The sequence below is a fragment of the Dasypus novemcinctus genome, chromosome 4 (genome assembly GCF_030445035.2).
Source record: "Dasypus novemcinctus isolate mDasNov1 chromosome 4, mDasNov1.1.hap2, whole genome shotgun sequence".
NCBI lineage: Eukaryota > Metazoa > Chordata > Mammalia > Cingulata > Dasypodidae > Dasypus > Dasypus novemcinctus.
This window is the reverse complement of record NC_080676.1, coordinates 123,510,505-123,522,009: the sequence shown is the minus strand read 5'-3', so window position 1 is coordinate 123,522,009 and position 11,505 is coordinate 123,510,505.

Here is an 11,505-nt window from a genome sequence, read left to right as displayed (position 1 = left end):
CTATAGAAAAATTTATTTTTCACAGCTGCACTGCATTTTAAAGTTTTGATGCCCATTGCCAATGACTCTCATGATGTTGCATATTTCTGTCAATGTAATGTAAAAGTATACAATTTTTAAGTCTGTTTAGAAGCCTCTGCTACTGTGAGAAAAGATGTGAACTGAGGTATAGTAGGTGCTACCTATGAACTAACAATAACACATTGAGTACATTGTAAATGCTCCAGGCCTCTATTTCCCCATCTGCACAATAAAGTAGGTGGGATACTTTAATGGGAATTTTCAAATAATAATAGAAATTCAATGAACTGTGCAAAGTGTCTTTGTGTGTGTGTGTGAGAGAGTGGGTGTGTGTTTGTGTATGTATGTAGTTGGTAAATAAGGAAATACTAAAGCAAGTCAATATGCAAACCTTATATCTGTGAAACATTTCCACCTATGGAAAAAAAGAAAGCCAATTATCATGGATCTGTGAGTCATAGGCAGGCCACAGATTACAGGGGACCTAAGAAAAGGAATTTTAGGAACAGCAATGACAACCACAAAGTATAATTATTCCAACCCTAACCTGCCCAAATGCACAGAAACCAGGGGTAATTGGAATAACTTTGTATGTAGTGCAGAGAACTAGGCCTGAATATCTTATAAAGATACCAAAATTTCAAGAATGAATGTAAATAGCCTTTATTTAATAGGAAGTGGAGCTGTAAAAAATATTTACAGCTTTTGTCTTAGTTTCCCAGCTGCTAAGGCAAATACCCCAATACTGGTTGTCTTAAACAATGGGAATTTATAACTCTCAATTTGGGAGCTAGAAGTCCAAAATTGAAGTGATTTCTCCCCAAAGACTGTGGTGTTCCAGTGTGGGATGTCTGTGATCCTTGGGTCCTTGGCATTTCCCATCACATGACAACACACATGGTGGTGTCCTCTCCTTTCTCTTCCAGTTCCCACTAATTCTGCCTTCTGGCTCTCCCAGTGGCTTCTCTCTCTCTATGCCAGAATTTCATTCTGTTCATAAAGGATTCCAGTTGCCCAGATGAAAGCCCAAGGCAATTCAGTTGGTCACACCTTAACTAAAAATAACATCTTCAAAGGTACTGTTTACAGTTCACACCCACCGGCATGTATTAAAATGAAGAACTTGTTTTTTTTCCTAGAGTGTTTTCTAGAATTTCTACAAAATTCAACTGACTACAGATTCTGAGTGGTTAATTCAATCAAGTAAATCTGTAGCTATGGGTCTAAAACTTTGCTTACACTTGTCCTGCTATTCTCTTTTGCTTTTGTTTTCCTCTTGGCTGGATGTCCAGTCCTTTATGAGTATACCCCTACCACTTACTCACCTGCCTTTGCTCCCCATATCACATCCAGTTGATCTGTTTTGAATAACTGATCATGCATAACCTGATTCCCTGCAGGCATAGGTTCACATACCTATCCTGTCTTGGATTCTGATTATACCACTCTTTCGTATCCTTTATCACTATGCCTCCTATGTGAACCAGACACCAACCACTAATTCAACGACCAGATTTTCTTGGTCAGACCTACTTTGTTAATGTTTGACCTCAGCATAATAATGCTCTTCACTAACCATTTCCTGTTATTAATGTTAAACAAGAAGATTGATTTTGAAAAGACTAGCATGGTAGGAAGACATAACATTTATAATAGTAGCTAATACTCCGAAGTAGCTAATACTTTGGAGAAAAACTAAATGAAACAAATTACATTTCATCACAAATCTAGAAAGTTGAAAAATAATTACCTGTTTGTGAAAGAAAGGTAGTAGTTTGGCTTCCAATCATGCAGTTAAAAAATATCCAGTTAATAAATAAAACTACGAAATTAAAACAAGAAATACCATGAACTTGACAAGGATTAGGAAACGTTAATATACAACATATTCAAATTTGTAATCAGTAGGAGGGTGAAAATCAAAGGGCTATTCAATCATTATTGAAATAGTTGTGAGTTCATTATAGACTAATCTCATTTTTATTTCTGATTGGTAGTTTAAGAAAAGTTATACATAATAAATATGAATGGGGCAATTTAACAAGAGTGATTCATAAACATTTGAAAGGTTGTCCTCTTCAGCACAATGTACACAGCTTTGGAAGAAACACATGAAAAGTGCGAGGGGAGAGAGGATGTCTATAATGTCTATTTGAGCAATAGAAGTGATTCTAGCAATCATAGAATGGTTACATTTCTACAGTCCCTGCAAACCTGTTGCTATGTTTTTTATAGATAAGATACAGAAGCACACTGGATACTAGTAAATTAGAGTAGATTGAAGGATAGGAGATTGCTTATAAATGAGAATTGTCTATTATAATTGTTCAAGATGATATGTTTTAGAGCTCTGTTTCTTTAAAAATGTTCCATTCAACAGTTTTATCAATGAATTTTCTGAACACACAGAAGTCATGTTCATTTTATTTGTGGGTGACACAAATTCCATTTGGTTGTTAATACATCAGATTTAAAAATTGATTCTCAAGATCTTGTCAAGTTTGAAGGATGCTCTGGAAAAAACAAAAAGAAATTCAATGGACAATGCCAAACCCTATATTTAACCTAAAATTTTTCAAGACAAAACAAAATAAATAAAACTTCAGAATGCAATTTAAATCAATTGATTAATGCCATTTTATGTGAAAAATGATTTTGAGGACTTGAATATTTCTAAATAGACACAAATCAGTATGATCTATAAGCACCTCAAATGATTTTAGGAACAAGTCAAACATAGTCTATAGAACAAGACTAGACTATACTGCGATCACCACCAGTAGATTTGCAGTGCATTCCTGGAAAAACACCATTTGGAACAAAAACAGACTCCCTCTCTTCTACTTATCTAGTTATATGAATCACATGTTAAGGAATACTTATGATGGTGAAAGAAGGAAGGTATGGATCACCCCAATGAAAGAGGTATTGAAGCACTTGCTAGTGATTATATATGATAGATGGTGGCAAGTATCAAAGCCTGAAGTATTAGTTGTAGGACACAGTGCATGACTCACTAGGACCCAAGGGTAGGATGATGCCAGAAGGAAAAACTGTATATTTGAAATCCATGCCCTTCAAATGACAGTTTTGCTCAGGAAATGCCTTTTAGTCACAGATGTTATCAGTTGAGACTACACTGCCCAGGGGGAACAACATAATTAAAGTGAGGATGGTGAGTTGCTGCAGGGAAGCCAGAAATTATCAATAACATAGCTTAAATGCCAGAAATGATTTTATGACCATTTCTAACTGTGGCATGTTATATTATTGTTCCCAATTATCAGAAAAATCATCTCTGACATTTAAGGCACATCTTTCACAGAGAGGCACTGTAGTAACATGGCACCCAGCATATATAACGCACACACACATGTAATAGTTTACTAAAGGGCATCTAATGCAATATACTAGAAATGTCTTGGCTTTTACAATAGAAATGTTATTAGGGAAAAATCTTACCATTCCAAGGCCATGAAATGTCCAAATCAAGGCACCCGCAGAGATGCTTTCTCACCAAAGTCAGCTACTGGTGGTCCTGGCATCCTGCCACATGGCAAGGCAAGAAGGAGGCCAATCTCTGTCTAGGTCCCAGAGCTCAGCTGTGGGCATCAGACATCTCTCCATGGGCCTTATCTCCTTGAGCCTCTTGGGGCTTGTTTGTCTTTCTGCAGCTGTAAAGAAACTTGCAGTTCTCTCTCTCACATGGCAGCATCAAAATGGCAGAACTGTCCGGTAACTGTCCCTGCACATCTTTGGCATTGATGCAAGAATATTATGGTATTGTTGTTCATCATACCCTTTAGGTTACATTAATTGTATTCTTCCCATGCTTCTCCACATTCCCACCTCCCTGCAATAGTGGCAGATATCCCTTCTGGTTCACAGAAGGACATTCTTGGTTTTGTACTATTAACCACAATTCTCATCGAACTCTGGGTTCACTGTATTATTTGGTCACTAGATTATTCTCTAGCTTTCTTTCAATTGACATTTATATCCCTAGACTACCCATTTCAGGCACAATCCCATTTATAAAACAGTTGCTACTCACTATAATGTGTTACCATCAATAACTTTTTTTAAGAGGGTAATTCTTTTATTTTTTTGTCTTTAATGTTACATTAAAAAAATATGAGGTCCCCATATATCCCCACCCCCTCACACCACTCTTCCCCCCATAACAACAACCTTCTCCATCATCATGAGACATTCATTGCACTTGGTGAATACATCTCTGAGTACCGCTGCACCTCATGGTCAATGGTCCACACCATAGCCCACACTCTCTCGCAGTCCACCCAGTGGGCCATGGGAGGAATGTGAAGAAGCATGGGAAGAATACAATTAATGTAACCTAAGGGGCATAATGAATAACAATACCATAATATTCTTGCATCAGTGCCAAAGATGTGCTGTGTTAATCATAGAGCGTATGAAAAAACATGCCAAATGTATGCTATGGACCATAGTTAGCAGTGATAGTCTGATGATATTATCTCATAACCTGGAACAATGTTTCACAGCAGTGTGGTAGGTATATTGGCTGAAGGGTTCTTGTATGGGAATTCTACACAGGTGTATGATTATTTTCTAAGTTTACAACTTCTGTAATAAAAACATATTTTTTTAAAAAGTTAAACTAAAGTTGTAAAAAAAAATGGCAGAACTGTTTTTATCTGTGTTTCTTCTTTTAGCTATCAGTTTATATAAGACCTAGTTAGGGGACAGATACCCAACCTGGGTCATTCCTCACTAATGTAGTCTAATCAAAAGCCATAAAGTGATCTAATCAAGTGATCTAATCAAAGGTAACTTAACTGAATCTAATCAAAAGGCCCCATCTACACTGTGTTTACAGACATGGGTACATAATTTTCTGGGGTTCACAGAAGACAAACCAGGATATATTTATTAATTAAGGGTACTAATAATGCTCCTGCCTACTTTCTACCTCATAGTGTTTTGTAATGATTAATTGAAATAGCATAGATGAGAGTGTTTGCAAAGGATGTAAGGATATGTAAATGTAGACAATCATCTTCAGCATATTTTTCATCATTGTCATTATCATCTGACTCTGGATTATTATACTCAGTTTACATCTCAAGAACAATGTTAATAGAAAGAAATGATTACTCAATGTGAAAATATCAATTAAAACAAAATTCAGCAGAGAAATCATTACCAGAATCTGTCAAACTATAATACAAGACAGTACCATTTTCTGCCAATTTGTAATATTTCCCTAAGTTAAAAAGAAATTATTCCATCTTTGAAAGGCATCCTCACTGCCTAAGACCCATTTAAAAAACCTGTTATAATTTATTATATAATATATTGATCAGATAAAAGTGCTAATGAATATTTGCTTCCCATTCATATATACGCAGAATCACCATTCTTATTAATGATTTTCAAATAAATATTGAAGGACCACAATGATTAATCAATAACAAAATTTGATGACAATGTGAAAGACAGCAAAATGAAACTACAAAGAAATTTGGGAAAATTGGAAACAGGCTCCATGCAAATGCAAGTTGGCATTAATCAAATCTTATTAAAAATAATTCAAAGACACATGTGGAGATCATATTTGAAGGTAGAAAAAATGTAGTATTTTGCACTGTCCACTTCCACTTTGTGCTGCTTTCCAACATTACGGGATTATGGTCTCAAAATATTCAGGTACTTCATTTTTTTACCCTGGTACATGTTTGAAAGCTGTATTCAATGTTTTTTTCTAGCCTTCATCCTCATTCTCATTCTAGTATGCTCATAAGCTATTAAATCGTCTCGTCTTCCCTCATCACATTGTCTCACTCCCTTAATATTATTTATTTCAGGGAAGAATTCAAGTGACCTGCTAACATGTCTATGACTGTATATTATAGCATTGTGCAATAGGCTATTTATGAAAGAATATTTAGTAAATTTCCAGTCAGTATGACAAAGTAAGATGAACTATCAAGGGTAATGGATTCTGAGAACAGGTAAGTCTTTCAAATATTATTTCAAACAAATTATAAAACTAGCCTGGTTTAGAGAATTATCTAGAGATACTTGACTACAGCAAGACTAAAAAACATGAAAAACAATCAGATTAATACTTAAAAAGGGATGGAATAAATTATAATCACTACAATTAGAAAAGGATTTTAAATCTAGTTTCTTCTTTTCCTTTTCAGCACTTACTACTTAAAAGTTAAATTTTCACTGTTATTGCTATTGCTCTGTAATTTATGTAATCCTTCCTGGCAATTTCTAAGTGCCATCTATTTTCATGTACAAAATTAGCATCAGTGGATGTATTTCTGTTATGGAATATATACTTTTCTTGAACCATATACTCTTTGAAGACCAGCGAGATTTATAAGCACACTTTAAGGAAGATTTTTTAATGCACTCTGTATATTCTTTCTAATGTGTTTGAAATCCTGAAAATTTACTCTTGTTGTGATAGGAGGAAAGTAAGTTTAAAAAACAGTTAATGGTTTTATTTATTTTTCCCTTTCTAGTTACTGTATATTGTCAAAATGGATGTGTGGCATTGTAATAAACGTAACCAATTTCTTGATGCTAATAACTAATCCTGAGTGAATCTGAACCAATTCTATAGTCCATTAAGTTTTGAACTATGGTTATAATTTTCTTTAACAGATCCAGATACAGGCTATATTTTTTCATTATCATAAAGCAAAAGAAACGAAAAGTGGAAATATATGCAGGTGTACATAATTCACACAAAAGTTCTTGATAGAAGGCAAGAAAAAGTGGATTCGAAAATCTAAATCTGTTTTTTGGTTCTGCTTGCCTCCTTGACTATTAAAAATGCAGGACTGTCAAGCATGAGACACTTATGGAAATAAGTCAAGAAGGAACCAGGCTCAACAACAGTACAAACAACAGAAAGGGAATGGTCTTTAAGGTCTTACTAAATGCACATGTTGCTGCTGCTAACTAGATTACGTGAAACAGAATTGAAGGTACACCTACTTAAACAAAATATTTTGATTTAATACCAAAGCACACAAAAAAGCACACCTCTAGTGTTAGTAATACCTTAATCCTTTGCTATTAAAAAAATTATTTGGATTGTAGCTGCATTTGAAAAAGAAAACCAATATAAGTCAAGTGCCCTTTCTTTGCTGGTCCACAGCTTATAGAAGTATGTTTATTTTGCATCCCTGTATTTGCATACATACCACTTTCCTTGTTTCTTTGATAAAAGTTTTATGGGCAATAAATTATAAATCATGCTTATGTATAATTTATCCCTTTAAATACATATTTTATTTTTTGGCTTTTTAAATGAAAACCGTCTTTAGCTTTGTATTTTAAGAGATTCAAATTCAATACTTTAAGAAATTCATGAATAAAGCATGTTTCGACCCTAATTTGCATTTTTATAGTGTCTGCTGTAGAACAGTATAGATTTTGCTTTCTGAGTGTACTCTTTCAAGCAGACACGATTCCCTTAAGAATAAGCCTTGAGAAAATTCACTTGCCCTTCATAAAACATACATTTCATTATCTCCCTTTAAATTGGACACTTTTCTAACATGGTTGTGCATTTTTGTCTACTCCCTGAATATTGTAATATTTTCTAGTTCACATACTCACACTAACAAACAGAAAATGACCATTTTATTGTGTCCAATTGAATTGAATGGTAAGTGACTTGACATGAATTGAAAATATTCTACCTCCAAGAAGATAATTGTGAAATTATACAATCCTCTAAGTAAGAAAATTATCAGAGAATTTAGTTTTCCTTGGTTGTGATCACATATTAAAAGTGCTTTAATGTATTAATATATAGCATGAAATAACTATTTGTTTTAAACATATTTACAATACTGAAACAAAGAACTTTTATTGGTAAACTACAAGGGAATAGCCCTTTCTGTACTATAAGAAAGTAAACTTAGGACTGTGATTAAAAAATACCAATGAAAGAAATACTGTCTTGTATTGGCTCTTCTAGACTCAGATAATGAAAGCATGGTGTACATTTTCTTTTCATCCCACCGTTCCCTCCATTCCATAGGGCTATATGTTAACAATGAACACTGTTTATGAGGCTTTTGCTTAGTAATTAGGGAGCAACTGCAATTTGTTTGGGACTAGGGCTTTGGGAAAGACGAACATCAGAGTTATTACTTGGGAGGTGCCTTCGATTTGCACAAGGACTGAGGTTAGCAACCTCTAATGATTCTCCATCATTCACTTTAATTCTTTTCTAATGTCAGAAGGGCCTGTAGACAAAGTCATCTTTTAATAATCTGGTCAGGTATTTCTTTCTTACTCAAAGATATTTGCTTGTTTCCCATTGATCTTGAGATAAATTTACTCTAAGGTGGATTATGAGGCCTTTCAGGATCTGTGCCCCAAGTACCTCTCCAGCTCTGTATTAATAATTCTTTCCTTCTCATTCTTGCTGCAATCATAATGGACATCTTTCTTTTCCTTAAAATGCCATGCTTTCTCATTTTCTCTTACTTATAACCTTCCCCATTCTCCTCCCTGCAATGCCAGCACCACTTTATTCCTTGACACACTCCCAGCACAAATTTTCTACCTAACTCCTAATCATCTTTTAGATTTGAACTTCAGTATTATGTATTTTCCAGGAGGACTTTCTCTTTCTTTTAATATTCCTTATGCTCCTACTCCTCTGTCATAAAATCCATCTCACTTCACCAATTTAATGTCGGTCTACCTTGCAAGATTGAAAATTTCTTATAGGAAAAGACCATGACTACCATATTTATAGCTTGTACTGCTCTAGTACTTAGTAGCTGTTTAATAAATATTTATCTAACAAACCATTGAATGGTGGAATATTGTTGAGGATTGAACTATATCCCCCATGAAAAGGCATGTTCATTTCTTAATCCACAATCCAGTGGGTATGAACCAATTTGTGAACAGTACCATTGAAGATGCCATTATTAGTTAAGGTATGGACTCATTTTTTAATAGGATCTTCAAAAATCCTACTTAGATGGGAATGAATTGAATCAGGGTGGGCCTTAATCCATATGACTGGAGTCCTTATAAGCAAAGGAAATACAGACAGAGTCAGGCAGTAGGAGTGAGAAAGTAGAAGCCCAAAATCAGTGGAAAGCAGATTAGCGGAGATTGCCATGTGATGGAATATTGGTACAATGCTACAGACTAGGAGAAAACAAACCCTGCTAAAATCTTGATGTTGGACTTTTAGTCTCCAAAATCATGAGAAAATAAAATTCTTATTCTTTAAGCCAACCCACTGTGTAGTGTTTTCCATGGGAGCCCTAGCAAACTAAAACACATGTCATTGGCTCCCTGCCCTGCTCCTTTACCTAGGTGAGTGCTCCAGGTTAGAAAAGGTGTAGGTCAGGAAGTGGTTAAAGTAATTTTATGAGATTTGTGAGACTGTGGGCATAAACTGAGCTGTTTTAGGGCCTAGATGAAAAGTATTGCATGGAGCAGAGCACGAGATATTTTCTCTATTATTACATGGAATCCAGCAGTCTTTGAAAAGCAGGGGACTAGGAACTTTGGTAACATGGGACAATATTGCTTTTGGTATGTGTCTTAGTTTATCACAGGGCTACCAAAGCAAAGTAGCAGAAATGGGTTGGCTTTTATAAGGGGGATTTATTTGGGGTAAAAGCTTCCAGCTCAGAGGCTATGAAATGTCCAAATCAACCAGCAGAGATGATTTCTCACCAAAGTCAGCTACTGGTGATCATGAGGTCCTGCCACATGGTGAAGCAAGATGGCGGCTAATCTCTGCCTAGGTTCCTGCCTTCCTCTCCAGAATCTACCATCTCCCGGAGTTCAGCTGTGGGCAACCAGGCATAGGGCTTGTCTCTTTCTCGGTCTCCTCTCTCAGTCTTAATTGCTTCACTGTCTTCTTGAGTTCACTATCAGGTATCTGGCTGGTCTCTTCAGCCTTGAACTGCTCCGTGGGTACATCCTCTTCAGTGCTTCTATTTTCAGCTTTAGCTGTCTGCAGTCCTTGCACCATCTCTTCCATATAGCCTGGTAAAAATGGCAGCTACTTTTCTCTGTGTCTGTGTGTGTGTGTGTCACAGTTTATATAAAGCTCCAGTAAGAGGGCAGGAATCCAACCTGTGTCACGCTTCACTGACTTAGCCTAATCAAAAGGGTCCCACACCTAATGGAATGGATTAGTTGGAGGAAATAATCTTTTTCTCTTTGGGATTTGTAAAAGAATTTCAGACTCTCACAGTATGGGCATTAATGTTTTTTCAGTGGCAGCAGCTGCTTTAGTGTCTGTGATGCCCTTACCAGCACCTTCACAGGCAGAGGACATGGCTGAACAAAAGCTTGAACAGGAAAAGAAATTGGATGGCAGATACCTCAGGAGACTGCAGCTGAGAGGGTTTTTGGGGGATTCTGAAAAAACAGAAAGATAATGGATGAGGAAAATGAGCCAGCTTCGATATATTGAAAATGGGAAATAAATGTCAACATGGACCCATTTTATCCACATCCTGGTAAGACCAGGTGACATTTAGATTATAGCTGTATTTCAAATTAAAAAGTGAGATATTTCATATTTTGAAATAAAATACAAGAAATTTTCAATTAATCATATTAATACGAGATGGATGGCATGAATAGTTGAAGTTCACAGAATATTCCACTTAAATTTACATTTTTTTCATTAGCATTACTATAAGACAGAATCAATGAGTGAGTTGAGTCTTTTCACTTTTGATTGAAATCTCTTTCTAGTGAGGTTAATTAGAAATAGAAATTGTAAAAAGCTTAATCAGTCATATATTTAGGTAGAGTAATTTCTTTAACTTGACTAAGCCCACTATAGTGTTTTAAATTACTCTGGGTTGAAATAGAAAATATCACTGGAAAGTACGATATTTTATATTATCAACCATTATCTGCTTGGCATAAATGAATTTTCTTTTGATACTTTCCCATATGATAATGTGCTAAGACATTGCCTTGTGTGCAAAATAATTAAGCTAGTGTGAAATACTGAACCAAAACAAAAAGCAAAGAACAGAATGTGGAATCAGAATTCCCAGTAGAGTCTTAACCTTGAGTACATTAATTAATTGTTTTAAGTTCAAAGGGGTCTCATATGATTCTAAAGAAGAAATACATAGCAAGATCTGTATGTGGCAAGATAGATAAGGGACTCTGCATACCAAGAGATCAACTGAAAGTTTTCTGGAAAGTATAAGAGATGACTTCTCAAGGAATTGATAAGAGAATCAAAGTTAAATTACCCCACTTTGCCTGGGGCTAACCACATCAGAGATTCTGGCAGAAAGAGAGAATAAATGAAGTAGTTTTTCAAGCTCATATATATAAGAAAAGAAGTCTATGGGCTAAATGTTTAGTTAAATCTTACTAGTTAAATATTGAAGACTATTGAGCTTGTGAAAAATCTACCATTTCTTAATCTTTTCATTATATCTTGAAAGTAACACCCAGATGTAG